The sequence below is a fragment of the Callithrix jacchus genome, chromosome 9, assembly GCF_049354715.1.
Source record: "Callithrix jacchus isolate 240 chromosome 9, calJac240_pri, whole genome shotgun sequence".
Lineage (NCBI taxonomy): Eukaryota > Metazoa > Chordata > Mammalia > Primates > Cebidae > Callithrix > Callithrix jacchus.
The window spans coordinates 131100047-131125394 of NC_133510.1; the positions used below are offsets into that span (position 1 = coordinate 131100047).

The 25348-nt window shown below is 41.0% G+C and overlaps 1 long non-coding RNA gene across 1 annotated transcript; it reads left to right on the forward strand.

Moving 5' to 3' along the window:
- Nucleotides 1-7845: 7845 nt before the first annotated feature.
- On the forward strand, nt 7846-14614 carry LOC144577799 (uncharacterized). The gene is made up of 2 exons (XR_013522416.1): nt 7846-14085; nt 14428-14614. It is a non-coding gene; the product is annotated as an uncharacterized LOC144577799 (long non-coding RNA).
- The last annotated feature ends 10734 nt before the right edge of the window (nt 14615-25348 follow it).

Genomic DNA, 25348 nt, shown 5'->3' on the forward strand with positions numbered 1-25348 from the left:
ATTTGTAAATGGCCATGTTTTGCTTTCTTTGACATGTCTCCATTATAAAAACCTAATTGTATTCCAAAAATTGATTTTCTCATCAGAAGACCATGGACTTTTTGAGGGCAGAGATTGTGTTTTGTGATTCACTGATGCTCAGAACCAGGCACAGTGAGTCCTCATGAAGTTATTTTTTTTTTTTTAGATTTTGGGATAACTTGCAGTGTTCTTAAGGCCATCTCTTCAAGTATACTGTAGCAATTTTCTCTGCTTTGCTCTGAAGACCATAGACGTGAATAAGATTTGAATCTATTCCCAGATAGCTTTAAATATAGTAGAAGAGGCAGATGTACACACAGCAAGATATAATCCAGGAAAAATCGAAACTAGGAAGACCGTTATGATATTTCTATCAAGCAGAATTGAGTTTATCTACAAGTAACAGTGAAATTAATCAGAATGGCTTAAACATTAGAGATTGCTTTTCCTCACATGACAGCATTCCTAGAGGTTACTGGTGTTAGTACGGCAGTTCAAAGGAATCAAGAGAATGTTTTGGAATCCGTTGGCTTTTTCCTTATCATTGAGAAATGAGCGTTGTATCTCAAGCCATCACATCCCAATCAACACAGAAATATCTGGAAGAGATGATGCCAGCCATATCTCTCCTATTACCCATAAACAAAAGTTTGGCAAGGCATGCCTCACAGTAATTTATGCATGGACTTGTAATCCAACTTAGGTCAGACAGTCACTCTCATCTTTCAAGAAGACTGGGTAAAAGAAGAGTAAGTCTGTCCCTCACCTTGAGTTAGGCTCACCATTGCCCAAGCAAAGAACAGGCAATTTTAAGCTTGAGAAGTAAAGAGGACTGAGTATCACATAGACGGCTATTAGAGAAGGTCACTTATCTCATGTATGATGCTGAGCTGGAGCCTGGAAGTAGCTGAGGCTGGAGAGGAAGCTGGGACCAGACCATGAGGCCATGGCTATGCTGGGTGGCTTTGTTCTCCAAGAGCAGAGGGGAAGAACATGGCCCATGATGGCACACCCTGGGCACACTCAAAGACTGTGAGAAGGAAAGAGGAGTTAGTTTCAGTTAAACAGGATTACTTGACAAGATGTCCACACTGATAGCTAAAGTCGATTTTATATGTTTTGTCTTGGAACTTGTCTTGGACATTTAGGTATTGAAAACTCTGAGATGAATAAGACAGAGAATCGCTTCATGCTTTTATTTACCCCCAAAAAGTAAGTTGGTTCATAAAATTTCTCTCCTCTGGAGGAATAAATTATAAATTGGATTGAACTTTTCATTAGTAGCATATGATTGGGTGGCTATGTTGAGATAAAGAACTTCAACTTTAACCAGAACATTCTCTGAAATTGTCAAAATACCAATTTTAAACATAATTCAATGTTGCTAATGTTTGAAAATGCAATTTAACAAATTAATTGGGATATAATTCATAGGCCACACAACCACTTATTTAAAGGGCACTATTAAATGGTTTTATTAGGTTCACAGTTACCAGCAAAATCTGATTTCAGAACATTTTCACCCCGTAAAAAGAAACCTTGTATCCGCTGGCAGTCACTCCCATGCCTTTCCATCTCCACCTCCAGGTGCTAAGTAATGACTAATTCACATTTACCCTGGAAGACTTGCCACTGGAGCTCTTTCTCTGCCCCTTGGAGAGGGAAATCTGTTCCAAATCCTCTTGGCAGTTTAAAACATGTGGCCTGACTTTCTCAAGGACCTGGAAGCCATTCCTTTGAAATCTGGTCATCCAGGAATATGTGCTGTCCGATCTCCTTGTCTCTGTGGGAGGGAAGAAGCCTAACTTCAGTGGGAGTCTTGCTCCAAGTGTTAAAACTCCTCCCTGTAGTAAGGATACAAGACAGTTCACTTTTCCTCTGGGGAAAGCTGATTAGCCAAGACGGATGGCCTACAGTTCTCTGACCCCAGGTCTTACACACACACACACACACACACACACACTTTCTTCAGAGGAGCTATACTCAAACTGAGTTCTGGTCTGTTTACGCTATTGCAGTAGCTTTGAACCAAGCCTTCCTTACGGTTTTAACTCTGCCCAGTGCAATTTGGTTTGGATGGTTCCATGGAAGACCGTGGGCTGGAAGATACACTGGAATCAGGTTTGGAAACTGGAATGCAGGGGCGAATGAGATAGGCAAGGAGAATCTGGCCATATACAAGATGGGATGGGGAAGACGCTGGAAGGTGGAGACCCCAGGCCTCATTGCAGTGGAGTGAATGTCTCCCCAAATTATATCTAACTCCTATCCCCTGGCACCTGGGAATCTTATTTTGGAAATAGGATTTTTGCCCGTGTAATTGAGTTAAGGATCTTGAGATGATACCATCCTTGATTTAGGGTGAGCCCTAAATCCAAATATTGGTGGCTGCATAAAATAAAAGAGGGGAAGACTTGAGACACAGAGAAGGAGGCCTGTGACAGAGGCAGAGACGAGAGTGCAGCTGCCACCAGCTGAGGCAGGCATACCTGGAGGCAGCAGGTCAGGGAGGATCCTCCCCTGGAGCCTCAGAGGGGGCGTGACCCTGCCTACTCACTACTGCAAACTTCAGGCTTCCTGCACCGAGCGGGAATCAACCTCTATTGCTTCAGGCCGTTAAGTTTGTGCTGTCTGCCCAAGGAAATGAAGATACCCACTCAGAGCTTCACGGTGGTTATTCTGAAGAAATGTGCTGGGAGGTCCCTTAGATTTGCCAGAGTGACGGGGTGAGCAGTTGGACAGGAAGGATGGCTACGGAGCAGGGAGCTAAAGCTGACCCAAGTCAAAGGAGGTGACCAGGGGCATAGATGTGAACTACTGATGCCCATGATGGTAGACTGGACCGGGAACATGTGGCACATGTACACCACGGAATATTACGCAGCCATCAAAAATGATGAGGTCGTGTCCTTTCTAGGGGCATGGATGAATCTGGAGAACATCATTCTCAGCAAACTGACACAAGAACAGAAAATGAAATACCCCATATTCTCACTCATAGGCGGGTGATGAACAATGAGAACGCATGGACACAGGGAGAGGAGACTACACACTGGGGTCTATTGGGGGGAATAGGGGAGGGACAGTGGAGGGGGAGCTGGAAAGGATAGCATGGGGAGAAATGCCAGATGTCAGTGAAGGGAAGGAAGGCAGCAAATCACACTGCCATGTGTGTACCTATGCAACTATCTTGCATGTCCTGCACGTGTACCCCAAAACATAAAATGCAATAAAAAAAAGAAGTGGTGGGAAAGTTGTTTACTAAAACTAGGAGTAAGGGAGTGAAGAGGCTCGGGAAGTTAAACTTTAAAACGGAGAGCACAGAGCAGGGAGGCTAAACAGGCCGATACATTGGTTCTTTGGAGAGGATCTCAGAACTCCTTGTACTTAACAATTTACAGGCTAAAACCTTTGAAGAGGAATTTATTACATCCTACAAATTCAAGAAGATTAAAAAAAAAACAACAACAAGAAAGAAAACATGATTGTAATGATTCCTCTGAACGTCCTCCTTAGTGGAGACAGGCTTCCTGGCTGTTGTGCATTCCCTGTTCCCATTAACCTAATGAAATCTACACTTGCAAATGAAGTCCTGGGGTCCCCAATAGATGTTCAGAGTCTGGCCTCATGCTAATAAGTTATGTGCCAACCCATATCCCTAAACAGACTCATGGAAATGTGTTAAGCCATATAACAGAATAAAAATCATGTTTAACTGAAAGATGGGTCTTTTTTTTCTATAGAAGGAAATAAAGCAATTGAACATTTCTTTGCTCTTTATACTAAATTAAATGCTAACATGTATAGAGAAGAGAAAAAATGCACTCTGATGGTGAAGGGACTGAGTCAAATTCACAGCCAGGGTCCTTTTAGTGGATAAGAACTCTAAATCAAAACCCACAAAAAACATTTTTAGCAATTGGTTGGCACTTATTCTATTTGAAGATACCTCAGGCATCTGTTTCGCATTGGAATTCATTTTGTTTTTCTTTGTTTTCCTAACAAATCAGCCATTCAGTTTTGCACACCGCAGGGGCTGGTGGCATACCCATTTTATAAACCAGCGTCTACCCATTGTCTTACAAAACGCCAGATAGAGGTGCTGCATTCCACACAGTGTTAAGGCAGTGACGTCGGTGTTCCGGGAACTTCAGAATTCCTGAATGTGTTGGTGTTGATAAAAGGTGGTGAGATGAAGTAAAATGATCATAAACTTAGGGTAACATGTGTCCTAGCTCTTTGTCTGTGGTAAATCTTAGGAAAACAATACACTCTTCTTGGGCTTCATTATCTCATCTGTAAATGAAAATATTAGATAAAGCTGTACAGACAACCTATGCTTTCACTGGAATATGAGATGATTTTAGGTGTCATCACTCATGATGTTAAATAATATTATGATGAATCATTTCCCGTTAGCATCTTCTTTCATCCTTCTGGTGATACAAAAGAATCATTATTTTTGTGATAGCTTTTGATCTCCTATTTAAAAGACAGAGAACAAATCCATGTTCAGAATTTTAGAAGTATGATTATATAGGTAGCGTTCTATAAAATTGTCCATCTTTATTGTGTAAATAAAGGGTTCATTTTTAAGTAGATAAATTCAAATACAACACTGTGTCAATTAAAAGGTAAATACGGAGAAATAAAATAGGTAGAACTCAGGTGTGGTAATATATGCAGGTAAAGCATAAGTCAATGATATTCATGGGACCCTGCACACTGGTGTGTCAGGACCCTTGCCATCTTAAATTGGACCTCTCTGTCTATTGTGTATTCACCTTTCTTTCTAAATGTGCTGTAGCTTTCTCGTAAGTGGAAAAATAAATATACCTAGACACACATAAGCTGCATGGATCAATTTCTCTTGCAGGTAGACATCACCATGTGACACAGCATCAGCCAACAAGATGGAAATAAAGGTGAAGTTGTCACATGACATCTACAAGGACTAGTTAGATGAGGTGGTGACTCTGGTGGCAATTGTTCTTTTGTCTTTTTCACATTCCTTCTTGTCCTGTCTGGGATGCTGAAGTGATGGCTGGTAAACAGATGCCCTCTTGTGATGTTGAGATAAACATGAGAATAAAAGCCATGGACTACAGATGGCAGAGAAGAGAGAGAAAGCTAGGATGTTAGTGAGTATAGATGGAACTGAGTTTCTACTACACAAGTTCTACCACTGACCTTTGGACTTCATGATATGTGAGTGAGAAATAAACTCCTACTTTAGAAGAGATCTATGTTACCTGCAACTGAAAGGAATGCCTAATTGGCATATCCCATGTGCTTCAACCCTTCCTTAGTTTTGGGTGGAAGGCATACTTCGTCTTTACCCATCCTTCTGCTCACATCCATTCACTCAATCAGCCTCCCAATCAGCCTCAATCAATCTAACCCAGATTCTGGAGCAAGCCCCACAAATTATGGATTGAATGTCCACTCACTACAAGAGAGAGATTTAAAGATGTAAAGTTCTATCCAAACACATTTTAGATTTCTAGCATCTTTGAGGTGGTGGTTTGCAGTGGTTAATGGGGTTTAAATGACTTGTGATTCAAAGCTCATTCCATATTACAATGTAGCAGTGCAAAAGGAAGGATTGGTAAAAAATTATGTTACTTTACATTCTGGGATACATGTGCAGAATGTGCAGGTTTGTTACGTAAGTATACATATGCCATGGTGGTTTGCTATACCTATCAACCCATGTGACACAACATCACCATGTGACACAACATCATCTAGGTTTTAAGCCCCACATGCATCAGGTGTCTGACCTAATGCTCTCCCTCCCCTTCACCCCCGGCCCTGACAGGCCCCAGTGTGTGATGTTCTCCTCCCTGTGTCCATGTGTTCTCATTGTTCAACTCCCCCTTATGAGTGAGAACATGCAGTGTTTGATTTTCTGTTCTTAAGTTAATTTGCTGAGAATGATGGCTTCCAGCTTCATCCATGTCCCTGCAAAGGACACGAACTCATTCTTTTTCATGGTTGTGTAGTATTTCATGAGTCTGGAGATTTGGTTACAGATAGAGCTGAATGAGACTTAGCTATATCTAATGCATTTTGATAGTTATATCAATTCTTTTTTTTACTGCTTTTGTAAATGAATGTATTAAGAAGAAAAAAATTACAAATGACCCTTTCTTTACAAACTTTTAGGGTAATTAAGTTCAGCTATTAAAAAACAGATGTTTGCAACATTCATAGCAATTCTTCTCAGGAAATTAAAAATACTTAAAAACTGTAATCGTTTTGATACCATTCAGATATTATATCTTCAACTGTGAGATAATTCTCAGCGATCCATGTCAACTTTTAAAAAATGCTAAATATATCAAATCAAAATGTCTCCTCTAAAATAAATTAGCTCTAATTATTTATTTTTAAAAACTTTGTCCTTATAGGGGTAGAAATAAAGTGAAAGTTTTGACTCATTTCCTCATTAAAGTTTGGATTTTCCAGTCACCCGTACTTTGTTCTTTCTCACAAATGTTTGTGTGCCTGGAATGAGAACATTACCCCGTAGAATATTTTGTGGCGGAAATCCTTTCCATGAGAAAGCAAGCAGAATGCCAGCTTAGAATGATTATACAGGCAGTAAATTAAAATGCTAATAGGTGTTGAGGAAACAACCTGAGTTTGACAGGTTGATCTTAAGGCAATTGCGAGTGGTGAGGACTACGGCACACAAGGGAGTTTCTGTTCTGCCTCAAGTGGGGCACCTGGGACACAACTTCAGAGGCTTCTTTTTTTGTGACATCTTTCAATATGTTGGAAAAAGTGAAAAAAATCTTGTTTTTTAAACACTGTCATAACAGCAACATAAAATACACTTCCGTGACCTGTATCCTCTCTGTGTCTGTGCATGGGACTTGTTGACCTTAGTCTTTTAGGATTTTAGTGAATAATCAGAGGTGTCAGAAAAGAAAGGGTCTGGACAGGGAAAATGTGGCACAGATACACCACGGAATGCTATCAGCCATAAAAAACAATTAGTTCATGTCCTTTGTAGGGACATGGATGAACCTGGAAACCAAAATTCTTTTTTTTTTTTTTTTTTTTTTTTGAGACGGAGTTTCGCTCTTGTTACCCAGGCTGGAGTGCAATGGCGCCATCTCGGCTCACCGCAACCTCCGCCTCCTGGGTTCAGGCAATTCTCCTGCCTCAGCCTCCTGAGTAGCTGGGATTACAGGCACGCGCCACCATGCCCAGCTAATTTTTTTGTATTTTTAGTAGAGACGGGGTTTCACCATGTTGACCAGGATGGTCTCAATCTCTTGACCTCGTGATCCATCCGCCTCGGCCTCCCAAAGTGCTGGGATTACAGGCTTGAGCCACGAGCAAACTGACACAAGAACAGAAAATCAAACACCGCATGTTCTCACTCATAGATGGGTGTTGATCAATGAGAACACATGGACACAGGAAGGGGAGCATCACACACTGGCGTCTGTGAGGGGGAACTAGGGGAGGGACAGCAGGGAGTAGGGAATTGGGGAGGGATAACATGGGGAGAAATGCCAGATATAGGTGATGGTGAGGAAGACAGCAAATCACATTGCCATGTATATACCTATGCAACAATCTTGCATGTTCTTCACATGTACCCCAAAACCTAAAACACAATAATGTATATATATTATATATATAATATAGATGTATATTATATATATTATATACATATATTATATATATTATATATTATATATATTATATATATGTTATATAATATATATAACAAAAATTAAAATATATATATAATATTATATATTATATAATATATATAACAAAAAATTAAAAAAAGAAAGGGCTGGATATAAGTAGAAGTTGACTCATGGTCTCAGAAGAATAAATAAGACAAAGAGATGGGATCCTGTTTTTCAATTTACCTTCCTTCTTTAAAATCAGTCTAATAGCTGGAATAGCAAATGAGTTGAATGAGTTAAAGCTAATAAAAGACAGAATGCTATTAATTAAATTTTTAATGGTTACCAGAAAATAACACAATTCTTATTTATCACCAACCTTCCCATATAAGAATATTCTTCCTAATTTTATTCCCCTTTTCCCATCAATAAACATAAATCCAGAACAATGAAAGTCAATTCCTGCCACGTGGCACTGCTACTTATGACCCATATTAAATATGCAAGTCTTCTAAAGTATTTTACTCTCTATACAAAGAAAATAACATGAGTATTTATAAGAGAGGAAAGCTCCAAATATAAATGACAAAACTCTAACTCAACCATAACAATATGTTTTTTTTCTGCCTAAGAAGTCAAGTAGGAACAGCTTCGGGAGAAGTTGATCCAGGGGCTAAATATTGTACCTAAGGTCCCAAGTTCTTTCCGTCTCTCCGAGCCTTCATTCTTGGTGATGACTTTGTCTTCGCACTGGCTGCAGATGGCTGTAGCAATCCCAAGTGTCTTATGCAGATGTAACAGCAAACACAGGAAATGACCATTTCACCCTGTGGAATCTGGACATTTCTCTCCTGGGTACCCACAAACAGAACTTCCTTGTCATTGGCCAAAATTGGGTCACATAGCCATTTCCACTCTCACTGGAAATGAGGATTGAATTAGCCCATCCCTCGAGCTGGAGTGGATTGAGATTCTCCTGGGGCACAGGCTGTATTCAGCAAGAGTAGATGCTTTAACCAAACCATGATTCAGGACAACAGTTGGTGGATAGGCACAAAGCGTGCACAGGATTATGATCACAATTCTGGGTCCTATCTTCTAGCATCCTGGTTTCCAGTTTTCATAAGCCAACCAGATTGACCGCGCCAGCTCATTCTTGTTTCTTGATTTCACTCAAAACAAGAAAATCTAGAGATTCTACTTGAAGCCAAACAATAGCAACACAAAAGAAAAGCCGTAAAAAAAAAAAAATTGTTGCGAAAATCCAAAATGCTGACACTGCCAAATGCTGGTGAGGAGGTAGAGAAACAGGAAGTCTCATTCGTTGCTGATGGGAAAATGCAAAATAGTATGTTCATCTTGGAAGACAGTTTTAGAGTCTCAAAAAACGAAACGTATGCTTACCATACAGTCTAGCATTCGTGCTCCTTAGAATTTACCCAAAGAAATTGAAAACCTATGTCCACACAAAGACCTACACATGAATGCTTATAGCAGCTTTACTCATAACTAACATAATTTGGGATGTCTTTCAGTGGGTAACAGATAAATAAACAGATCTATCTGGACAACAGGATATTATTCAGCTTTATAAAGACAGGTGCTATAAAGCTCTGAAAAGATACCACAGAACTTTAAGTGCATATCACCGAAAGAAGCCGATCACAGAAGGCTACAGCCCATATGATTCCAACTGGGTGACTTTCTAGAAAAGGCAAATTAAAAAGGTAAGTGGTTTCCAGGGACTGGGAATATGTAGAGATAAGTGTATGGAGCACAGAAGATTTTTAGAGCAGTGAAACTACTCCATGTGATGATGTAACGGAGGGTACAAATCATTATATATTTGTCAAAACCCATAGAATGCACAATACCAAGGGTTACTGATGTAAACGTGGGCTCTGAGTGATAGGGATGAATCAGTGCTGGTTTAGCAATTGTAACAAATGTACCACAATCATAACGAACACTTATAGGGGAGGTTGATGGTCAGGAGGCTGTGCATGAGTTGGCGCAGGAGGCATGAGGGGCTTTCTGTATATTCTCCTCATTTGGCTGTGAACTTAAAATGGCCCTAAAAAACAAATTTTTTGTTTTTCTTCACTCTGACTTTTTTTAACTTTTATTTTAAGTTCAGGGGTACAGGTGCAAGTTTATTAAATAGATAAACTTGTGTCACCGTATTTTGTTGTACAGATTATTTCATATAGGTATGCATATTATTTCAGATATGTTTCACGTAGGTGTAAAACCTAGCACTCATTACTTATTTTTCTTGGTCCTCTCCCTCCTCCACCCTCCACCCTCTGGTAGGACCCTGTGGCTGTTGTTTCCCTCTGTGTCCATGTGGTCTCATTATTTAGCTCCCATTTAGAAGTGAGAACATATTGTATTTGGTTTTCCGTTTCTATGTTAGTTTGCTGAAGATAATGGCCCTCCAGCTCCACCCATGTTCCTGCAGAAGGCATGATCCTGCTCCTTTTTATGGCTGCATTGCACTGCATGGTGTATGTGTACATTTTCTTTATCTAGTCTACCATTGATGGGCATCTCGGTTGACTCCTTATCCTTGCTATTGTGAGTAGTGCTGCAATGAACATTAGCATCCATGTGTCTTTAAGATTGGAATGATTTATATTCCTTTGAGTATATACCCGAGAATGGGTTTGCTGGGTAGGATGGGTGTTCTGTTTTTAGACCTTGGAGGAGTTGCCACAATGGTTGAAGTAATTTACACTCTCAACAGTGTTTAAGTGTTCTCTGTCTCTGCGGCACCTGCTATTTAAAACTCATTGTTCTTCAACCATCACATTTTATAAAGGCAAAACCTGAGTCCCCACTTAAAAGGAAAGAATGGGTCAGAGGAGACGCCAGTCTTGTTCTAAGGGCCCTGAGTACGTGGATGTCCACTGCAAACTGGAAGAAAACTGCTGGGAGGTTTCCTTCCTTCCGGGAGGTTTTCTTCCTTCCGGGAGGTTTCCTTCCTTCCGGGAGGTTTCCTTCCTTCCGCTGGGAGGAAGCGATTATAACAACGCCCTTTCAGCTACGCCTGTTACTTGTATTTCTGATCCAGATAAAAGCAAGGCATTAAAAACGGATTGGTGGGGAATTCGTGTTTTGAAACATTAACTGATTTTTCCTTGGTATTTCTTCTTACTCTTCACTCTTTTTCACACGTGTGGGGCTCAGCTCATCTAGCATCCTTGGCATTGGAGGAGAGATGGTACCAAAGAAAGCCTCCTGGGCTTTAAACTTCTGAATTCCCAAATAACTCAGAACATAGGATTTTAAAGTTGATACAGTTGAGGAAGGTTTTCTTCTCTTCAAGACCAGGCAGGATACAGAAAATAAAAAGAGAGAAGCTGAAGGAAACTGAGGCTTTTGTGGGAAGGGCTGGTTACATCTTAACCTTTGTCTTAATCTTGACTTTGGAAGTCACTGGGGGTGAGATTTCTGAATTGATGAAGAATAACGTTCAGGTGTCTAATAGCATGGGTACTTATAAAAAGTAATAAAAGTCACTGAAATGAAAAAAGAAATGTATGCTTTCTCTGTACTTGGGCTTGTAGACTGACATTTGTACCTGTACAGGACCAGAGAAATGTGAGTTGAGTCTTGGTGTGTCCCTGGCAAAGACGAAAGCAAGCATTGTCACTGTTGAAATCCTGGAAGTCCTGGACATTCTCAGATACCTCTAGACTGATTACCGTAGAGGAGAGTAAGGCAATACACAGCCTTTTCCAGCGTTTACTTTGTTAGACTACATTAGCTTTCCCGTTCGCCGTAGCCTGCTGAGTCTCATACACCAGAAGCCAGCAGTGACCAAAGCGATCTCGAGATGATAAACCGAAGGGAGATCTCGCTAATATCTCGGTGTGGGACCCCCAGCTGACTACTGTCCTCTTGGATCCTCAGTCCTGCTACGCACAAAGGAGAGCGTGGCTGATACAGATCCGCTTTTACTTTCTTTTGGATTAATTGTGCAATTTTATGGCTGCAGGCAAATCGTTTGTAATGTGTTCTGAGCTTGAATTTATATTTATGCTTGCAACTTCATAGTAATTTTCTATAATTTCTCACAATTAATTTTATTTGACATGTGAAGAAACCTTGATATATCCTAAGCTTTAGATATTATGTTCCTATGGATCAATCCCAGGATTGAAATTCATTTTATTTTAACCAAAAACTTGAATATAGAAGATAAAATAGTCTCTGAGAAAGTCGAGCTTTGAAACTTCTGGGCCAGGTACAGTGGCTCATGCCTCTAATTCCAGCACTTTGGGTGGCCGAGGTGGGAGAATACTTGAGCCCAGGAGTTTGAGACCGGCCTAGGCTACGTGGCGAGACTTGTCTCAAAAAAAAACATCAAAAACTTAGTTTGGTGTGCATCTGTAGTCCCTGCTCCTCGGGAGGCTGAGGTGGGAGGATCACTTGAGCCTGGATGGTTGAAGCTGTAGTCAGCTGTGATCACATCACTGCACTCCAGCCTGGGTTACAGAGTGAGATCGTCTCAAAGAAAATAAAAGAAGAATCTGAATATTCACTAGATTTGCCCTGGAAGTGTTGAGGAACAGTGCTGGACAAGAGAAGACTACGTTTGCACCAGAAACCACACGGCCTGCAAAACTGACAATATTTACTGGTAGGTCCTTTAGAAAAGATGTTGGCTAACCCCTGGCTCACATGTTTATCAGCATTGAGGCACAGCGAATGGATGCCACATTCTTATTTCTAAATAAATTCCTACAAGGTAAGGGGGTAAGTGACAATTCTATTCTGGCTGAATAGCATCATGATGAGCAAGTGTATCTCTATGAAAACCAGCAGGCCTGGAAGTCTTACACATCCTTGTCCCCAGGAGGAAGCACTGTGTGGACAGAGGCACCCCCCACAGCTGCCAGCCTGGCAGGGTTTTCTTAGAGTATTGGGTAGTTAGGGAAAAAAAGCAAAACAAAAAAAAAAAACCCTTGTTCATTGCTGCTCTTTGCCAATATGTTTCTTTCCATGTGCACACATAGCAAGAACTTCTCATGGTCCAGCCAAACAATGATGGGCTTAGAAGCATCTCACCACCTACGCAGAGTTGAAGAGTGTCCCCCAAGAATTCCCGTTCTTCCTGGAGTCTTAGGACATGACTTTATTTGGAAATAGGGTCATTAGGTCACTACAGATGTGATTAGTTACAATATGTTATATTGCAATAAGGTGAGCCCTTGATCTAACATGTCTGGAGTCCTTTTGAGAACAAGAAGACACAGGCATGCACAGGAGGAAACTGATGTGAGCAGATATACATGGGGACAAGGCCAAGTGATGACACAGGCAGAGATGTCAGTGATGCATCTCCTAGGTAAGAAAGGCCGAGAACTACCAACAGCACCAGAAACTAAGAGATGGGCATGGAACAGATTGCCCCTTAGATCAGCACTGCCCTGTGGATAAGTCTAGGCTTATGGTCGCCAGAACTATGAGGGGTTAACCTTATGTTGACTCCAGCCACCCCGTTTGCTGCACTGTGTGAGAGACTCTAGGACCCTAATATAAACTCCACATGACAGCTTGCATCTCTGATGGCCATCAGTGCCTGTGTTCATTTTCTATTGCTAATAACAAATCATCCCAAATTTACCAGTGAAAAATACTGCACACTTATGATCTAACGGTAGGTTGGAAGTCCAACATAGGTCTCACCGGGCTAAAAATCAAGGAGCCGGCAGGGACGCAGTTCAGTCTGTGGATTCTAGGGCAGAATCCAAGTCTTTGCCTTTGCTAGCATCTGGAGGTCACCCACACTCATCGGCCTCTGGCCCTTCTCCTCCATCTTCAAAGCCAGTAACTGTAAATTAACATAAGTACTGCTTTTTTTTTTTAAGGCTAGTCAAGTGAAGCAGTGGAGTGGAGAAGAAACCTAAGGCCTTCTTATGTGGCCGCCTCTCAAATCAGTCTTCTGTACTTATCATTCCCTCTGTGCACAGCTGGAAATGTTCTTCATTTTAAAAACTTTTGTGATCAGATTGCACTCCCCTGAATAAGCCAGGATCATTTCCCTATCGTTTTTCTCTTTTTTTTTTTTTTTTCAGAGGGAGTCTCACTCTGTTGCCAGGCTGGAGTGCAGTAGTGCGATCTTGGTGGGATCTTGGCTTATGGCAACCTCCACCTCCCAGATTCAAGTGATTCTTCTGCTTTACCCTCCTGAGTAGCTGGGACTACAGGCACACACCACCACGCACAGCTAATTTTTGTATTTTTTTTAGTAGAGACAGGGTTTCACTGTGATGGCCAGGATGGTCTCGATCTCTTGACCTTGTGATCTGCCCACCTCAGCCACCCAAAGTGCTGGGATTACAGGCGTAAGCCACCGTGCTGGTCCATTTCCCTACTACGTCTGCACAGTTCCTTTTGCCAGGTAAGACCATATATTCGTTTTCTGAAGAGTTAGATTCAGGCAAGTTTGAGGAACCATTATTCTGCCTACTACATCCCCTCTATAGACTGTTCTATCCCTCATGGTGTCTGACTTCCTCCAAGAACTTCAAAGCAAAGGGCTTCCCTTTTGTGTTTCTTTACTCCTGGATGCTCCTTGGTCTTCATGTGAATCTGCCCAGTGTGTCTCCAACAGAATTCCAACTATATATTTCAGGGAAACCAAAGAGATGTCTCCTTACACTTCTACAAAAATATACATATGAGAGCAGCAACGAACTTTTCTTAAAAGGCTTTGACATCTGCCCTTTCCATTCTCCTCTAGCTAACCTGAAGCAGATGTGACGGTCCAGCCATCAACTTGAACCAAGGGAAAGCAGAGCTCTGCCTAGTGCTGTGGAGAGAGGATGTCTGAAGGAGCCTGACCCCAGTGTCCTTCAGGCTGATACCAGAACTGTGCGCCATCCATCTGGACTTCTATTACATTAGAACAAATATACTTTTATGTTATTTAAGCTGCTTGTGTGTGTGTGTGTGTGTGTGTGTGTTTAGATATGACATTATCAGATTATTTTTATTGCATTTTAGGTTTTGGGGTACATGTGAAGAACATGCAACATTGTTGCCTAGATACGCACATGGCAGTGTGATTTGCTGCCTTCCTCCCCATCACCTAGATCTGGCATTTCTCCCCATGTTATCCCTCCCCAACTTCCCACCCCGCGCTGTCCCTCCCCTAGACCCCCCCAACAGACCCCAGTGTGTGATGCTCCCTCGTGTCCATGTGTTCTCATTGTTCAACACCCACCTATGAGTGAAAACATGCTCATTGTTTTAAATCTGTCTATTAATAGGAAGCCAGACTAATCCTATCTGATGCAAGAAAGAGAATAGAATTCTAAGAAACCCATCTTCATTGGCCAATAATTTTCATTTAGCAACACAGGTCACAGTAATTCATCTTTCCTGGAGTATTCCAAATAAGGAGTCAATTTAGGAATAAAACTACTGGATAGAGGTTTCAAATTAGTAGTAGAGTGACATTTTTGTGTCAATCTTTGTCAAATATATGTCCTAAGAAATTGTTTCATTAGCTGGCTATCAAATGAGTGATAGTATCTGTACTTAGATCCGATTTCTCATGGTCCTATGGGCAGCTGTTTCTTCCAGTGACTCTGCTTAGAAGACAAACAAAAAATGAAAACTAAAGTCTGATCACACTTAAAAGTCTAAGGTTCCTGGCACATGTCAGTGTTGTCCTTGGCTTTGCTGGTGGGAAAGAAGCCACATGCAGGGACCAGGACAGCCATAGACTAGCGTAGGGCAGGAGAGTGGAGCTGAGATGAGGACACGCAGGAGGTCACTGGGGTTTAAGGAGCCAAGTCTAGGAGGTGGTAACATTACCCTATGTTTGAGACCAATTGAGGCAGAGGAAGGATCACTCAGGGGTGGGAGAGATGATAGTTAAAGCAGCAAGGGGTGAGAGGAAGTGATCAAACTCTTGCTCCAATGTGTGACGGATTTAGTCCACACAACAACCTCTAAGGATTAGGTGGCGTCAAACCATTTTACAGATGAGGAATCAGAGACTGAGAACTGAATGTGTTTATCAGTCACACGTGTAGTGAGCAGTGAGGCCAATGTATGAATTGAGGTCACTTTAAAAGCGAGATTATGTTCTCTTCACCATACTGATAACGATGGACCATGTTTGACTGAGGATGTCATCTGCCTCCTTCTAGCGTTGGAGTCGGTTCTTGGGGCAGCTGTCCGCAAAGTGCTGCCCTCGGTGACCCGTCCAAGCAAAGGACTGTGCGCATGTTGACTGCCACTCACCTGCTCCACCTCATTACCATGCTCAGGTTCAAGAGTACCCCTGAAAGCCCAATGTCCTGAACAGGTCTGTCATTTCCTAAGTTGGAAAGTTACACACACACACACACACACACACACACACACACTTTACTCATCTGTGGATTCAACATTCACGTTGTTCCCACATCTTGCCTCCTGTGACTAATGTTGCAATAACATGGGAATGCTAGCATCGCTTTGAGGTTCCGATTCAGTTCTGTGGGAAGAAGACGTTCCACACCCTGATACACAGCATCTTGCCTAGAGAAAACGATGCTGTATTTTACTCCTAAAATCTATTGGGAGGGTAGACCTCATTTTAAGTGTTCTTGCCACAATAAAAGAAGAGATAGTGTTTTTTTAAATCTATATCTAAACCGTCACATTTAATTTATTTTTTTGTTGACAAAAAGCAGCTCTTTCTATCTTATGTTCAGCCCATGTGTCTGAGAAGGCCAAGGCACCAGTACTTCAGACGATCCAGGTTGTTAAACTTGGAAAAGGGTTTTATTCTCTTTATTTAAAAATACAGGGTACCATTCTGTCACTTAGGCTTGAGTGCAGTAGCATGATCATAGCTCACTGCAGCCTCAAACCCCTGGGCTCAAGCAATTCTCCTGCCTCAGCCCCTAAAGAGCTAGAATTCCAGGTGTAGCCTCAACACTCAGCTAATTTTCTTTATTTTTTTAATTTTTTGTAGAGACAGCATCTCTCTCTGCTGCCTGGTTCTAAACTCCTAGCCTCAAGTAGTCCTCTTGCCAAAGCCTCCCAAAACCTTATGATTACAGGCGAGAGCCACCGCACCTGACTTATGAAGTGACTTCTGTGGAATGTGAAGGGAAGACAAAACTTCCACACGCAACTCACGTATATTAAACATGACCCATTGCCAGGCCTTCTGCTAAGAATTTTCACATATCTCACTATTTCATCTTCTCACCCGACCAGGTAGTTATTACTGTAATTTTATTGATGCGAAAATAGGTGTTAGAGATGTTTAGTGACTCCCCAGGGTCACATGGTGCAGACTGGTTGGGACAAGGGTTTTTGTGACACACCCATCTGTGTTTTCAACGCTCTGATATGAAGACAGAGGCACCTGTTCAATGAGGGGAGAAATGCCAGGCATTATGGAAAGATGAGCATGACATTTTCAGAAAGACACATCTAAAAAATTTAGTTCAGCGGGCTGGACACGGTGGCTCACACCTGTAATCCCAGCACTTTGGGAGGCCAAGGTGGGTGGATCACCTGAGGTCAGGAGTTTGAGACCAGCCTGGCCAATATGGTGAAACCCCATCTCTACTAAAGATACAAAAAAATTAGCTGGGCACATGGTGGCAGGTGCCTGTAATCCCAGCTACTCGGGAGGCCGAGGCAGGAGAATTGCTTGAACCTGGGAGGCAGAGGTTGCAGTGAGCCGAGATTGCCCATTGCACTCCAGCCTGGGAGATAAGAGCTAAATTCCATCTCAAAAAAAAAAAATTAATTCAGTGATACCTTAAAGGAGTTTTGGGAAAACTGAAAATTACAAGCCTTGCTAGATGTCGACCAGAGAGTAGAGCTGAAGCCAATATAAGAAGTTTCAGTGAATCATTTTATTAAAGGACCTGTGGACTCAAGCGCTTGCTGGGGAAAAAGACTTCCTATCATGGTATAGAGACACGGAGTATGCTAGTGAATATTTATGCACCAGCTATCATGACATTTAAGTTGGATCTTGACCTGGCATATATATCATCGCCCTAAAATTGAGATTAATGTATATCATTTATGCAGAAGGGCAAAGAGGTTCCCTGGGTAGTAAAGGTTTGTTTTAACAGCTGCAGGATCATTGCCCTATAATATTGAGACTACGAATGCCCACCATAGATGTTTGTGAAGATGCCTGCCATAGAAAAATACGTTTGATCCCTTAGAAATAACGCATGCTCCTTGGCTGGGCACGGTGGCTCACGCTTATAATCCCAGCACTTTGGGAGGCCGAGGCGGGTGGATCACGAGGTCAAGAGATCGAGACTATCATGGTCAACATGGTGAAACCCTGTCTCTACTAAAAATACAAAAATTAGCTGGGCATGGTGGTGCGTGCCTGTAGTCCCAGCTACTCGGGAGGCTGAGGCAGGAGAATTGCTTGAACTCAGAAGGTGGAGGTTGCGGTGAGCCGAGATCGTGCCATTGCACCCCAGTCTGGGCAACAAGAGCGAAACTCCTTCTCAAAAAAAAAGAAAAGAAAAGAAATAACGCATGCTCCACGAGAAACTGGTTTCACCTCCAACGTTGTGATCATTATCTGGCAGCCTGTGGCCTCCCTGAGTTTATTCTGTCACTCCGATATTACAGAAGTCATCTGGCTTCACTTCCAAGGCAGGAAGCAACACAACTCACTGTCATGACTTTTCCCCTGAAGCTCACAGGTGAGTCCCTTGCAAACCCAGCCCACTCATTTCCAAAAAGCAATACAAGCGTCTGTTTCCCTCACTATTCTCTCTGCACAGAGAAGACAACGCCATCCTGCATCTTCCAGTTCTCATAGTCACTTTCTACTCACCAGGGGCTGGTAGTTGCAGGGATGCGATAATACCTGGGAGGAAACTTCAAACATGAACCATGGAGAAGAGTATTAGACTTTTTGCACAAAATGTTGTACTGGGATTATAAAACCAGAGAGTCTATAGACAGAATTTATTGCAAATGATTTTTTAACTAGAGGGAAATGGAATGTTACATTATGGTTCCCTCACTCCATTTAAGTGTATGTGGTGCACATTGTAAGACACCACAGATAAACCACGTGCCCCCATAAGGACTTACATTCATTATAAGCAATGTTGGTTTCATAACCCACAGTGCCCTCTGCCGAGGGGGCTTCCCGGTACTTCCTCCCGCCACGTTCACGAGAAGTTGGTGAAGACGACTGTTTTGGTACATCGCAACAGGCCACGCGACTGAAGTTTCATCAAGAGGCCTCAGAAAAATGTTCTTCAGAAGCCATTTTCTTTCACCCAAGCTATTTCGAGGACGCCAAGGGTTTTATTACTTCTCTCAAAATAAATCAGAAAGTTTAAAGAGCTCTTAAAAAGAACTATGTGCACCTTCTGTGCCGAAGTTGTTTCTGAATTATACCACCCTGACCTGAAGTTCTCATCCCTAGGAGAACAATGATGTGTTCCAGAATCGGTAATTGACGTACAAGGAGTTTAGAGAACTATGCTATGAGCAGGTGGCACATCATTCTGTTGTCAAACATTCCATTCATTGGGTGAACCCTGGTGCAAAATTCATTTTGATGAAATGCCTTTTGAAAATCATAACTGGAAAAAACCATGATCAGTATCTCTCTTCAATAACTGTCTATGAATGCACTAAACCATAATTACATTTGAAAACCTAAAATTTAAAAAAAGCTTTGTGTGAATAAGAGAAATAAAAATCACTGCAATGTGAAAGGGCAAACACAGCTGATTTAAAAATGCTCATCGTTCATTAATCAATACATTTTGCATAAAACGTTTATTTCACTTTTTTGAACAAACATAACTCAAGCATTTTACATAATCATGGGAGCAATTGGGCTATGACAGTTTAACGCTATTTTGCAAAGCCATACAAATTATGCTCGGGCCCAGATGAGCCAAATTTGCATGTTGTTTTCTTGACTTCTTAATCATAGACCATCTCTGAGACCAGTATCCACATACCAGAGTTTCACATGCAGCTGTAGATTTTTACTAGCTTCCACCTGAGAATCCTCCTTATGGCAATTTCCACTAAATGCTCCAAACCCGAGAACAAAGAGCCCCAGTAACGGACAATAGACACAGAGTCTACCTGGATATGTATTTCCTTCACTTCTACTCTCATCTCACCTGAGCAGAATTACCTGGTATGAAGATCCTCTTATGTGGATTTATGAGGACTGGATGACCACAATTACATGTTTTGTGAACTATGTTTTTTAATTATTCTTCGTTTCCATAAAGAATGTGATTTCAGAGACAGAAATCAAAAGGGAAATGAAGTGACCTACACAAGGTTGACAGATGCTCCCAGGAAACCAGAGAAACTCTGCTGCATTGATCGGACTCAGAGACCCACTGTTTTCCCATTAGACCCCACCACCTCTATTTTTACCAGTAGGAAGTAGAATCCTTTCCTTAAAGATGTTAAAAGTGTGTAGGGGGGAAAATGTGTGATTTTTAGGAGATGCTTTGTTGAGAGTAAGACAAAGAAAACAGTTTGTCTGCTACGTGAATACATGATAGTATGAGTGTTGTATTTGGTTGAAAATAACATCAGTCTCTACATCAGTGGCACAAGCGTGGGGAGTTCTGTCTTCTCATCAGACGAGGCAGTTTCTAACTGCTGATGTGGCTCAATGTCGCCATCAAGAGGCCAGTAGTCTACTCTCTTTAGCCTCAGTCACTATCAACATGGGACATTTTGTCCTCATGGCCACAAAATGGCTCCTCTGTCTCCAGACATCACAGCTCTATTCCGAGAAAGAAAAAGGGTAGCATATATTTTTTTAAAAATCTTTACTCAAAAGGGTTTTCATTTTTTGTTGTTACTGTTGTTGTTTTGCAGGTGACAGAGGACAGATGTGTTCTAAGTATTTCCATTTTGCTATCATTGGGGGTCAGTGGCTCAAAGTAAATCACATGGGACTCAGAGTTACAAGAAAATCTGTGAAGTATTTTGTTTTTGTTTATGTTGTTATTGTTTCTGGCTTTTCAGTCTCTATAGTAGAAGAATGATTCTGATGTACTCAACCCAAATTGTCTTCCATAGGCCTTGAATCATGAATTTAGAGATGTTTTTAGGATCTTGAGATAATAAATTAAAAATCTTAATTTTTGTACAGATTGAATTTGATTTCACGTAAGTTTAGACACTATCTCAGATATTGATTTTAATAAATGATGGTGTTTTAAAACATGCTCCTTTATCGCCTCTACTTCCTATTCTCATTTTATACTTATTTGTTTTACAAATGCATTGCATGATCCAGGAAGGAAAGAGTACTGTATTACACAACTTTTTATCCACGAAAACATTTTATGATTAGCACAGTGGCCGTCCTGGAGCAGGTATTTAATAAATGTTTGAGTGTCTGAAACACACACATGCACACACACACACAGGGTTAAATTGAATGAACATATTCATTAAAATTAACATGTGATCATTAGGAGACAGGTTGAATAAATGCTGGCAAATATAAGTTAGCAACCTAAAGGTAATAAAGTAAGATAAGAACAAAAGATGCATAGGAAGAACTGCTAGTCTGACTCAGCATTTGCCATGTCAGCACGCTTTAAAGATAAATGAAGTTCTACTTCTGGTCAAGATGAACTAAGGGGGACACACCATGAAAAAAATTATGAAACAACAGCTGAAAAGACACGGGGCATCAGGTAGTAAACAGTGATCCCCGAGATATGGAAACAAGCGTATGAGCCCAGCAATTGCCCTAGCCTGCCGCCCTTAGAGTGTCCCCAGTTTGTAGCATGTGAGGGAAACTGAGGGTAGAGCCTGGAAGAGTCTCTGAGCTGAAGTGACAGAGCTGGTGGCTGAGGGAGCATGAGGAAGCCAGAGCTGATGGGGAAGGGTATGAAGTGAGGAGACGATCCTGAAGATCTGGAAAGGCGCCCCTGGAACATTGAGTGGATTGCTGGTCCACACATTGCACATGGGTGAGGAACCTTTCTGTACCTGGAGAAAGAACCATTCTAAAGGATAAGGGGGAGCAGTGCCTGGTGTTCACTCAAGGGTGAAGACAGTACCTGTTTCCAACACTCAGACCAGAAGACTTCATAATCCATGGGGCATTGAGTAGAGTGCTCAAGAAGGTCTTCCTTCAACAGGAGGTAAGAATTAGCCCTAGACTGAGTGTATTCGTCCGTTTTCATGCTGCTGATGAAGATATACCCAAACCGGGCAATTTACAAGAGAAAGACGTTTAATCACATTTACAGTTCCACATGGCTGGGGAAGCCTCACAATCGTGGTGGAAGATAGGAGGAGCAAGTCACATCTTACATGGATGGCAGCAAAGAGAGAGATTGGGCAGGGAAACTCCCCCTTATAAATATGATCAGATCTTGTGAGACTGACTCGCTATCACGAGAACCACATGGGAAAGACCTGCCCCCATGATTCAATTACCTCTCACTGGGTCCCTCCCACAACACATGGGAATTCAAGATGAGATTTGTGTGGGGACACAACCAAACCATATCACTGAGTATTGCTCTGGTCCCACCTAAAAAATCACAAAGGCAAGACCCAAAGAAATCAAATTATTTCCAAAAAACTGAATTGAATCCCAGAGCAATATTCAAAATGTGCCAGAATATAAAAATATCTAGTACTCAAGCAAGGCTGACATTCAAACAAAGACTACCAGGCATGAAAAGAAGACAGGAAACACCATCCATCATGAGGAAAATAATCAGTCAACACATACTTGAACAGACATGGAGTTGGGATTAGCAGAGAAGAGTATTAAAACTGATATTATAAATCTATAATGTTCAAAAAGTTAAAAGAGACACAAAAGATATTTAAAAAGATAAATTGGACTTTCCAAGAGGGAAACTCCAAGTGCCTGAGATAAAATACACACACACTCACACACTCACACTCTCTCACACACACTCACACACACACACTCACTCACACTCACACACACTCACACACATATATGCTGGAAGGGGTTAATGGTGATTAGACATTGTAAAATAAAAGATCAGTGAATTTTAATGCGTAACAATGTAAAATACCCAGAACGGAGCATTGAGAGAAAAAGAATCCCTCCCCCTACCCAGACAAAACGGAAAGTGCATTAGTGAGGTGTGGACCAATTTAAAGCAGCTTAGTATGAGAAGAGAGAGGTGAAGACAGGAAAAGTCAATATTTGAAAAAATAATGGCCAAATGTTATTCCAACTTAATGAAAACTGTAAACCCACCAATCCAGGAAGCACAATCAACACCTACATTCTACATGATCATATTTCAGCTTTATCCAGCGCAGGGGGAAGCATTGTAGACAATCCACTGGTGAGTGGAATTACATTGTCACACATGAAAATATACAGCAATATTGGTTTATAGAGGTTCATTGTAGAAAAATTACCTTTAATTATTTTTTAAAGTTGCTCTTATTTATAAAAGTTGTTCACGATTTAACACCAAATATCATAGTCAACAGCTACTCGGGTGAGAAAATGTTTATGCTGATAAGAAAATTCACCGCGGAATAACTGGTTGAAAAATCCCTGAATTGCGTATGGCTGTCTTTGGTGTGTGGAAATGCATACATGAGGTGGACTCCAGCAGAAGGCAGCAACCAACTCTGACTTCATTAACGCAACTAAGGTGTACGATCTTAGTCATATTGCTAATATTATTTTAATGTGTAATTCAAGATGGCTACTTGAATATTTAATTTTAGGCAAAATGCAAAGGGAACAGAGTTAGGTCTTAAAAGTATGGGCTTTGTAGGAAGACTAACTTGATTCGAATTCCAGCTCCGACATAGCTGTTTAGTCTTGGGTGATTTATTTAAATGCTCTGTGGCTCAGCTTCCTTCCATAAAATGGGATTTAAAATGTTAACTGCTACCATAAAGAGATGTAAATATTGTAAAACACCTTAATAAAATGTATTAATGTATTAAATGTTGAATTATTTAAAAAGAGCCCATTGAATCTGTGTCTGCCATTATAAGCCTATTTCAATATTAAATCAATTCCATTGCGTTACTACATCATAGGATTTTTTTCCCCCTTTACATCTTATATTTCAAAACCAGAAAGTTGTCTGTACTTTTCCTTTCTCATTGAGACAGTTACTAGTAAAAGTTCTTGGTTGGGGGAGAAGCACATATGCCTTAGCCCATTTAAAAGTAAGACACTTATTTAAAATGGGGCAACATGCCTAAATTTCTCTTTGACCAACATCCTCACCCTGACTCAAAGGTCTCTGTCAGGAAGGAGGTTAACCTCTGATGAGACTATGCGCCAGTGATGTTTTATAGATTTCTGTTCTTATCCACTAAAAAAAAAAAAAAAAATCTTCTTTATTGAGGTGTAATGTATATGCAGGAAACTCTGTCTTTTTTACTGTGCATTTCTGAGTTTTGACAGATGCACATAGTTGTGTAATTACCACTACACTAAAAACACAGAATTATCTCATTACCCTAAGAAATACTGCATGCTTCTTTTTCTGCTGCATCTGGAGGGGGTCATTCACTCTCCAGAGCCTCAGGCCTCACCCAGGGGTCGAATCTCCTCTCCTGTAATTATGCCTCCTCCAGAAGGCCGTAGAAATGAAAACATATGGTGCAGAGCCTGCGTTTGCTTATTTTAATGAATTTCATATATATCTATGTTTTTATAGGTTATTAGTCGTTCATTCCTTTGATGTATGGTAAACATAGGAAAATGTGTTTAACATAATTAGCCATTATTGAAATGCTGATTAAAACTACAATGAGATACCACATTAAAACAACTCACATTACCAAGAATGGAAAAAGAAGCAGAGCAGCTAGAATGCTTATACAAAACCTGTGGGAACAGCAATTGAAACAGCCACTTTGGAAAAATGTCCAAAAATGTCTTACAATGTTGAACATGTACTTACCATGTGACCGAGAACTTCCACTTTTTAGTGTTTATTCAAATGCAATAAAAACTTATATTGATGCAAAAAAAACCCTGTACATTAATGGTTGTGTGGATATTTCTTTATAACCACCCCAAACTGGAGATAAACTAGATGCTCAAAATACCACCTCCATTCTTCACAGAACTAGAAAATGAATCCTAAAATTCATATGGAACCAAAAAAGAGCCCAAAGAGACAAAGTGAGACTAAGCAGGAAGAAGAAATCTGGAGGCATCACATTACCTGACTTTGAACTATACTGTAAGGCTATAGCAACCAAAACAGCATGGTACTGGTATAAAAACAGGCACAGAGACTAATGGAACGTAATAGAGAACCCAGAAATAAAGCTAAATACTTACATCCAATTGACCTTCAACAAAGCAAACAAAAACAATAAAGTGAGGGGGAAACGCCCCATTCCACAAATGGTGCTGGGATAATTGGCTAGTCACATGTAGGAGAATGAAACTGGATCCTCATCTCTCACCTTATACAAAAATTAACTAAAGATGAATCAAAGACTTAAATCTAAGACCTGAAACTGTAAAAATTCTAGACCATAACATCAGAATTCTTAAATGGGTATCACAATTTCCAACTCTTTCTTCCCCCTCTTCTGAAGTGACTGATGAAGTTCTATTGAATGTTTAATACTATGGAAATCTGTTGAGTAGACAGGCTGTGGGGATACTGCCTCAGTTACCTGGAATC